Source organism: Cibotium barometz, chromosome 33 (assembly GCF_041138505.1).
Source record: "Cibotium barometz isolate CiBa-2024 chromosome 33, ASM4113850v1, whole genome shotgun sequence".
NCBI classification, from domain to species: Eukaryota; Viridiplantae; Streptophyta; class Polypodiopsida; order Cyatheales; family Cibotiaceae; genus Cibotium; species Cibotium barometz.
In genome coordinates this window covers 15,420,437-15,429,997 of record NC_141078.1, presented here as the reverse complement: position 1 = coordinate 15,429,997, position 9,561 = coordinate 15,420,437, and positions in this window count along the sequence as shown.

Below are 9,561 nucleotides of genomic sequence, written 5' to 3'. Positions count from 1 at the left end.
ATACTAATAAATCTTCACTGGGTTCAATATCTCACCACTGTGGGTGCCCAAGCAACTTCTTGCTGGCTACTACGAGGGAGCATCTCCATTATGGATCCCCAAAAGGTCCCACCATCCCCCTCACCAACAAGTATCCAGAGTTTCTCATCCCCAACGTAGGCCACCCATTCGCCAACCTCAAGCCTATAGGGTGCAGGATGGATGCAAATCTACATGCTTTCCTAGGCTCTCTGAACCTCGATAGAACCCTAAACCCACGCACTCAACCCTTCGGTGGATCCCAAAATCTCTTCTCCACACCCAACATTACTATGAAGGAAATTATACCATATGGATCCCCAAACCTCTCTAGCCTAAGCTCCTACCTTGTGTCACACCATAGTCCCGTACCCTTCAATGGGTACACAAGGCAATCTCTACAATCAAGATTACTCAAGACAAAGGGAAGGAAAAAGTCCTATGTGACATTGTCACCCCCAAGCTACCGTTGTGAGGACAAACTTCATTATAGATATACCTTCAACGTCAACAATTCCTCTACCTATCATTCAGAGGCTTGACATGACCGCAAAACTCCCTTCAACACCCTCAGCCCAACTACTTCCTTGCCACCCACATCGGAATCTCTTCAGAAAGTCCTACCCCATATGTCACCATTACCTAATTGGCATAAACTCCTTTCTTTGGCGAAATGGGCACACGATCAATATAAAACCCACAATGGGGTGCTGACAGCATAGGGTCTGTGTGTACAGAACCTGTGAGACAGGGTACATAAAAAAAACACCATCAAAGTGCCATGGCCATTCCTTCCTCAACCACAAAGCCCGCGGCCATTCCTGGTTTTGCACGGCCGTTCCCTTCTCAAAGTCTGGACTTGCCACACACGTTCCCAGTTTGGAATGGCTGTTCCCTTCCCACACACTACCATGGTCGTGTCGACTCCCCATTCAAAGCCCCCAGTCATTCCAACCAGTCCCACGCCCGTTCGCTCATCTTCCCACGCCCGTTCACTCGCCGTCTGAGTTGCCATGCCCGTACGCTTATAGCTTGCCACGATCATGTCCTCTTCACAGAGCTATAAATATGGGCCCCTCCTTCCATTTTCTCACTTTTCACTCTCAGCCTAGCCAAACTCTTACAAAATTTTTCCACAAATCCTTATCCTCATAGTGAGCCTTCAAGATGTTAGAAGCTTTCGACTCCTCTCTGGAGGTGTTCCATCATACTTCCCTGAGGAGGAAGAGGCCTACCAGCGCATGCTTCGAGGAGTATGCGAAGCACCCCACCTAGTTCTCCCACTTGGGCGAAGCCCTGATGAAGCAGGTCAATGGATACACTCTCCATTCCCTGATGAAGAACCACCATAAAGTTGAGCACAAGCTCCTTTACTACACCGATCCCTGCTATGGAGCTGTCTCGCAGCCAATCCAGCAATAGTACAGAAATTGGAACAGCTCGGGTTGGGCCGCCTACCCACCTTGGAACCTTGGGGGGCTAGACTCGGGGGGTTGACCTCAAAAAATGTTAGTGTACCACATGAGTTCAATAGGAGGGGTTTTTTAATTAGACACATTGAGAAAAATTAACAGGATTATATTAATATGAGGGGTTTTTTAATTCAACTTTAGAAAAAAATCCATTAGTTCATAAGTAAAGAGGGGCTGTTTTATTGGGGGGGAAATTTTAGTTAACGGGTTTTTTAAATACCTCTTGAACGCACGTGATACTAGGGTTTTCTAGTAGTGCACCCCCCGAGGGGCTAGATTTGTATAATGCCTTATACTTTACTGAATCTTATGATGTAATTCAGCACACAGGCATTATTTTGGATATCGAAGGCTGCAGACACCCAGTCGAGCTCAACGTAGGGCTTGTGTGAGAGGCACTTGCACTCCCACCTATGGAATAACCATATGTGCACCTGGACAATGCCCTTAAGCTCACCTGTGGCCTATACAGAGGGAATGCCAACAAGGATGGAGTTGAGTGGAGCAACATTTCCGAGGATGACCTTGTCATGCCAGCCCACACTTTACAATTTCTCCTCACCACAAGATCGACTGACAAGTTCAATAGGTGCAATTTAACGACCTTAGCTTGTGTGCACCAGAGGCAACAGGTCAATTGGGTCAAATACCTCTTCCGAGAGCTCCATGCAGTCTGCTCCAATCCCCAAGGCAAGTTGGCAGCAGCAACATTACTTACCAGGGTTCTCTATTACACTGTGGGATGGAAGGAGCTGCCACGTGCCATCCAGCTGAGCGGACCGGATGCCACTATTTCTTCCTTGTACCCTCCATCCACCTCTCCTACTTCCACACCAGCCAAGAGGCCCCACTATGAACCTGCCCCCTATAGAACAGCCTCAATCACCCCTAAGCCCCAGGCCCACATAGGAAGAGCTCGCTGTTGCCAGTTGTAGAAGCTGCCAAGCAAGCCGTAGAGGAGGAAGAGGATTGCCAAAGGCAATATTTCCTAAACAGAAGCTTATATGAGACCCCACCCCCTAATAAGTTCACAGAAATGCCTCCTCATCATCGTGATCAGGCCGGGTCTTCATCCCCTAGTGACACCCAAAATACAATTAACACTCTCCGTTGGGCTTGGGTTGGCAGTTTCTGTTCCACCCAAAATTGCACAGAGAGCATCCATGCCACCTGAGGAGATGTTCCCAATTTTGGGCAAGGCTTTGCTAATATGGCACGGAGATCATACAACAGATGACAGACTGCATCTCCCGAGACAACAAGAAGTGGCACAAATTTCACAGCGAGAAATGCTATTAGCCAAAGCCCACGAGAGAGCTATGTCTGAGGAGTTATACTTTTAGACAAATGTCCAGTTCTTCATGGAGCTGCAGAAAAAGTTCGATCAACAAACAAAGCAGTTGGGCACGACTATCTCTCGAATTATCGAGCTCCAACCCTGCAACACCCACAAAGAGCTCACTATCACAGAAGGACTGCATCAGGAGGCCATGAGCTGGGCTCAAACAGCAAAGGAAGCTCTAGCTTGCACCACCGTGGATTTTGCAAGGCATCGCAACTTAACAAGGGCCACCATCCACGCTTACATGAGAAGCTCAGCAATGCTGCGGTTCGGGCCATCCAGCCGCCAACCACACCATCAGCTCCTTCGTTTAGCTCCGACCACAAGGTGTACGCACTCATGGACACCGTAAACAACAGAGCTGAAACCCCTTTTCAGTTCCTTGACCTCTAGTTCTGAGCTATTTGCCTCAACCTTCTCCAACACGATATTTATATAGAGGAGTCCCTCTCCCGCCAACAACAATATACTTATGCTCTCTCTAAGATACCCATTGATAGCCTAAGACTTATCCCCCATTTTTTCTTCTAGGGGCTGATCACCTTCCAACACGCTCATGACTTCTTTGAACTCCCCTTCCACCCCCTTCCAGATGGCATCTGCCCCTACCCCTATCTCTCCCTCCTCTCGAGCCAAGCGTTGCAGTACCTCCGCACACTGCTGGCTGGCATGTAGTCCACGTCTCCTACCTCTCCCTCCCTCAATGATCCTCTACCACCCTACTCGGCACCCAGCCTCCTCATTCTCTACCATCGTTGCTTCACCGAGATTGAGGTCATAGAGGCCACTAGCATATGCCAGTTCGATGACTCCCACATTGCCTTCCCATGGAAGTACAATGAAGCCAAGGCGGCCACCGCAGTCGATTTCTTCTATGCCCACGATCCTCAGGCTGGAGCTGGCCCTGCCTAGATGACGACGATGATGGCACAGATGGGCAGGGTAGCTTGCCACCTCCAAACCTACAAGCTTCTTCACCACCACCCCCTCCTCCACCATCAGGCCCCTCGTCTACATCTCCTCACACACAACCCCCACCCCCACCACCCCCCTCAAGCACCTCCACTCTTCTACTTTTTGGTGCCCCAAATTCTTCTCCCCCTCTTCACTTTCCCACTCCACCCCCATCACCCACACCCCCCTCGCCACCTTCACTATCCTTCAACTTAGGGATGCACACAGCATTCAGGGATATCCCCTCCACCTCTGCCAGACCCCCACCTTTTCTCGATGCCAGCCTCACCACCCGACCATCATCGACACCCCCTCCACCCTCGTCGCTAGCTCCACCACCCACCAATCCACCACTCGAAGAAGGGGAGATCCCGCCACCATCTGAGTGCGAGGAAGTCGACCTCCACCCAACCCTTTTGATTGGTGTGATCCCCTGGACCGCATGGAGTTCGAGTAGGCCATTGCCATCTTGCTCGATCAATATCTCCAACAGTACCCTATCACCCGCATCACCGACCACCTTGATCTCCATGTCCTCCGCCCGTACCTTGATGCCAAGCACACAACATGGCGGTGAGATCATCCACCCAGAACCTGCACACAACGGCTACCACCGGCCACCTGCTGTGCTGCTCATCCCATCACCTTCGATCTCATGGGTGAGTACCCAGACTGGCGACGGCCCTTCCTCAGCAAACCCTTTATCTGGGAGGTCTATTGCAAAACGGACCCACCAGTGCATTGAGGATTACCCCGGATTACCTCCCCATTCGCAAGCCGTGGGCGTGCAAGATGTTCTACATCGAACAACAAAAGAACATGAAGTTACAATTCAACTTCCCCTGGTTCATGCCCTCGTCACCGCCGTAAAATCCATGTACAGAAGAATCCATGGTCCGGTGCTTCAACGATTTCATCCACCGTTACGACCAGGTCCCCCACCCAATGGTGATTGCCACCATCCGCTTCTTCAACCTTATCATCACTTTGTTGGAGTCCTTCCCAATATGGGACCGTTACTTTGAGGGAGCCCAAGGCCTTGCCTTTGACATCAATAAGGGGCCCACACTCAAGTAGCTATTCGACTACTACAATGAATCATGTAGATGCCTTCTTGGGGCGGCTCCGGACTTTTGAAGACATGATAGATACGACCTTCTCGGCGAGCTACCACATCTTCCATCATGCCCCTCCTGCTCCTACCTCTCGATGGGACTTCATCTGCACATACTCTATCTACTACCGATAATTTCTTCGACCAATTCCGAGGACGGACCTGTCGGGAGGGGGGTATGTATGTTAACCACCCTGGTTAATATGACCTTTCGCGTGGCTACCACACTTCCTTTGTAATCCATCTTTTTGTAACCGCGCTAAGCACCAATTATAAATGAGACATGGGATGACCGAGCTTATGGCTTGTGTAATCCCGGTCATACGGAATTGATGTACATAGAGCTAGATAAACTAGGAAGACTAGTTTTGGGCCCCCATTTGTAATTGGGTGGCCGGACATTGTAAATATGAGCTCATGTATATAAGACATTTTATGGAATATGAAAAGGGACAATCCCATTAGTCTCAATTGAGTTTTGCCTTCTCTCTCTCTCTCTCTCTCTCTCTCTCTCTCATGGTGGCTTGGTTGCTTGTGGTTGTTGGTGTATGTGAATAGGAATGGTGTTGCTCTCCCTTCTCTCCTCTCATTGCTTTCCACCTTGTCTTGTTTGCATACAATTGGCATGAGGTAAAGGTTGAGCTCTCCATAGCTCCTTCCCTCTTGCTCCTTCCAAGCTTGCTTGGATCTCTCTTTAGGTGACACAAAGAGAGTGTAAAGTGAGCCCCTAGCGGCCTCACATCGGGGAGTTAACCCTAATAGGGTTGGCCGAGTGCAAATCACCAGATTCGACCCTTGCATGGACTTTCTTCTTCTTATCTCTTGTGCTTGTGAGGTAGCATGTTAAACCATTAACACTATCATCATTGAAAGCCTCTTGATAATCAAAAGGTGATCTTCGCAACAATCTCTCTCTCTCTCTCTCTCTCTCTCTCTCTCTCTCTCTCTCTCTCTCTCTCTCTTATCTATACCTCCACCTGTGCATACTCAACAATCAACTCTAAGGATGGGATATCTATTCTTTAATGTAATTTTATTGAGCGCTCCATAGTCAACACACATAGAAAAAGTATCCTTTTTCTTCTTGATCAAAAGTACAGGTGCCCTAAATGGAGAACTACTAGGTCTAATCAGGCCGTTTTTAATAATTCCTCCACTTACTTTTTGCGCAATCATATTGAATCTATTAGGTTCCCTGACAGATTTATGATCTTCAAGTCTAGGTGGTAATTTGTCAAGAAACACTCCAAGAAAATTCTTAGTGATGAGTAGAATTGGTTACTATTTTTGTTGCATTTATCCTTATAAACCAAAATTAAGAAATTTTTCTTAGTGCTCTCTTGGCTTGGGTGTAAGTAGGTAAAGGATTAATCTCATTGATGTGCAGCAAGAATAAATACCAAGAACGCTAGCATCACAAGTATTTACTATAGCATCACCAACAACACCCACTAACTAGCACGGTACATACGCATAGTCTAGCTAAGTGTCCCTAGTTGGCATCTAAGTTCAACCATGTGCTGCACCATCAAATATTATTATATGTTACCTAGCTATTAGTCTATGTTAAGGTTGTAGCATGTGGAGAGAGAGAGAGAGAGAGAGAGAGAGAGAGAGAGAGAGAGAGAGAGAGAGAGAGAGAGAGAGAGAGAGAGAGAGATAAAAGGGAGATGTAGATAAAGGTAGTACGAACAGAGATATGAAGCGTAGATTAGAGAGAGAAAGTGGTCGCTATAAACTTGCTTAAACATGTGCATATGTATACTATCAAAATGTTGGCATGTTGTCCACATTTTATCAATAGTATATTTCTTTCAATTGAAAAGTAGAAAGTTCCTAGTAAGAGAATTTAACATATAAATGCTACATTTTGGCTTTTGTATGCCCAAGTAGCAGTTCTCATACAAAAAAAAAAGTCAATGATTCTAAGGGTTTTCATTTTAAAAAAAAGCATTATCTTAAGAATGTTTGAGAAGTGGTTTTACTATATACAAAGTATGATGAATATGGTGCATGGATTAAAGTTGTACCCTCCATGATACACTTCGTTAAATGGATATAATGCCTTTAATGTTTGATAGTGAACAAAGTATGAAACAAAACACTCATATACAATTGGCATATAAACTTTTTCTATTTGACCTAACAAATAAATATGTGTTAAGTTTCCTATCTTCATTAATATAAAATGATAAAAACACTAGCATATGTGTGAGCCCAAAATAGTGAAATAGGGAAACATATGTGTGAGTCAAAAATTGTGTAATAGGGAAACATATGTGAGTCAAAATTAGTGAAATAGGGAAACATAAGAATTAACATGTTTGAATGATGTAATGTACGGTATTCAAATTGATAATAATATTTTAATATATTTAGATCAGGCATATGTGACACTTTGTGACATCATGCAAGCATTATTCAGATCACTCATGTAAGGCATATGTGACACTTTGTTACATCATACAAGCATTAATTCTTGTTATGTATGTCATGGAGAGAGAGAGAGAGAGAGAGAGAGAGAGAGAGAGAGAGAGAGAGAGAGAGAGAGAGAGAGAGAGAGAGAGAGAGAGAGAGAGTTCTTTTAACCCCATGTAAACTCCAAATTCTTGGATATGAGTTTGGTCAAGGCCAAGTTCATGAACCATGAAAAGTAGTGCGTGTGCACACCTGGAGGGAGTCATGGGGATCTTAACTCAATAAGTTGGCATAATACCTTATATATTTCAAGGAGGTGTATGGACCAAATCATTTTTAAAAGGGTGGAATATTGTATTGATTTAGACTCCATGTGATATCTATTTTCAAAATTTCAATTCCATTTTATTAAATAGCTAGACTAGTTTTATTTCCAAGTAGATATGGAGGGTTACCAAGAAGTTTCCATCTTATAAAAGTATTATTCTTAAAATGTTTAAATAGTAAGACTCTTTGTGGGATTATCCTTAAAGTGTTTAAATAGCTAGGCTAGTTTTGTTTCGAAGTAGATATGGAGGCTTACCAAAAAGTTTCCATCCCATAAAGGTATGTTCACAACATCACCTTGGCCCACTCTTTGATTGCCTCCTTGGAACTTTATATGATAAGTGGCTCCAAACAAGGGTTATTTGAATAATATGATGCATGCTTACTTTTAATTTTTGTGGGTAGATTTTTTTATAAATTCAGCTCTTGAGAAGATTAGCATTTGGAGTTGCATGAAACAAATACATTATGTTCTCTAAAAAAATATCACATTTCTCTAAAAATGTACGATAAAGATGCTAATGGAAAGAAAAGGAATGAATAACAAATGATAAAGGTGCTAAGGACATTGGAAGGAACTTGACTACATAGGGTTTAACATATCATGTGACTTATCCCTCTAATACATGGTGAATCTTGATTGAATATTAGAAAGGTGGTTACAAAGTGATTACCCATCCAAATGATACACATTCAATGTTACAAAGGTGGTTACAAGGTAATTACACATCCAAATGAAACACATTCAATGTTACATATGTGCTCGATCGTGCTCTGAGATACATGAAGATACCTATAGAGATAGAGAATTTGAGATCTTGAAACATGGCTGGATGAGTTGTGAATGTATTCTATAACAATTCTCCATAAAGAAAGTAACAATGGGCTCTTAGCTTCCTTAATGACCAGCACACTTCAACCATATTTAAAGCCCAAGTTACCACATGTGATGGGGAAAACTTTTGTTTCAACTTACTTGGCTTCGTTGGTTTTAAAAACCATTTTTGGTCTTGGAGTTTAAATCTAGTAAGGTGGATTGGGCAACCTAAGTGCAATGCATAGTTTGCCTAAAGGTAACATAAATCATCCCACCACTTGGTGTACTAGAATAGGAGAACCAAAGTAAGATATATCCATTGTGAGTGTGGATATACTTCCCCATTGGCAAATGTGCGATGAGCTAGATGGGGGATTAAAAAGTGAAGTGTAGCGTCGAAGGGCTTCTTTCACAAACGAGTGCCATATGTAATGAACTTTGAGTCAATGACTTGTAAATGGCAGAAATATGATTTTCAATAGTTAATAGGGTGTTCATATGCCCACTAGTAAGAAGTAAAATAACACTCCTTAGAGAAGATTACTATGTGCATACCAATTCTTAAGATGATGACCCTTGTTAATATCCCCACTTTTTCATAAATGGTGGTAGGTGATCCATCTCCTTGTCACAAAGGCTTGCTAGACACCATGCTTTGCTTGCTTGTTGTGTTGGGTCTATTTGTGAGTGTGGATATACTTCCCCATTGGCAAATGTGCGATGAGCTAGAGGGGGGAATAAAAAGTGAAGTGTAGCGTCGAAGGGCTTCTTTCACAAACGAGTGCCATATGTAATGAACTTTGAGTCAATGACTTGTAAATGGCAGAAATATGATTTTCAATAGTTAATAGGGTGTTCATATGCCCACTAGTAAAAGAAGTGAAGTGTAGCGTCGAAGGGCTTCTTTCACAAACGAGTGCCATATGTAATGAACTTTGAGTCAATGACTTGTAAATGGCAGAAATATGATTTTCAATAGTTAATAGGGTGTTCATATGCCCACTAGTAAGAAGTAAAATAACACTCCTTAGAGAAGATTACTATGTGCATACCAATTCTTAAGATGATGACCCTTGTTAATATCCCCACTTTTTCATAA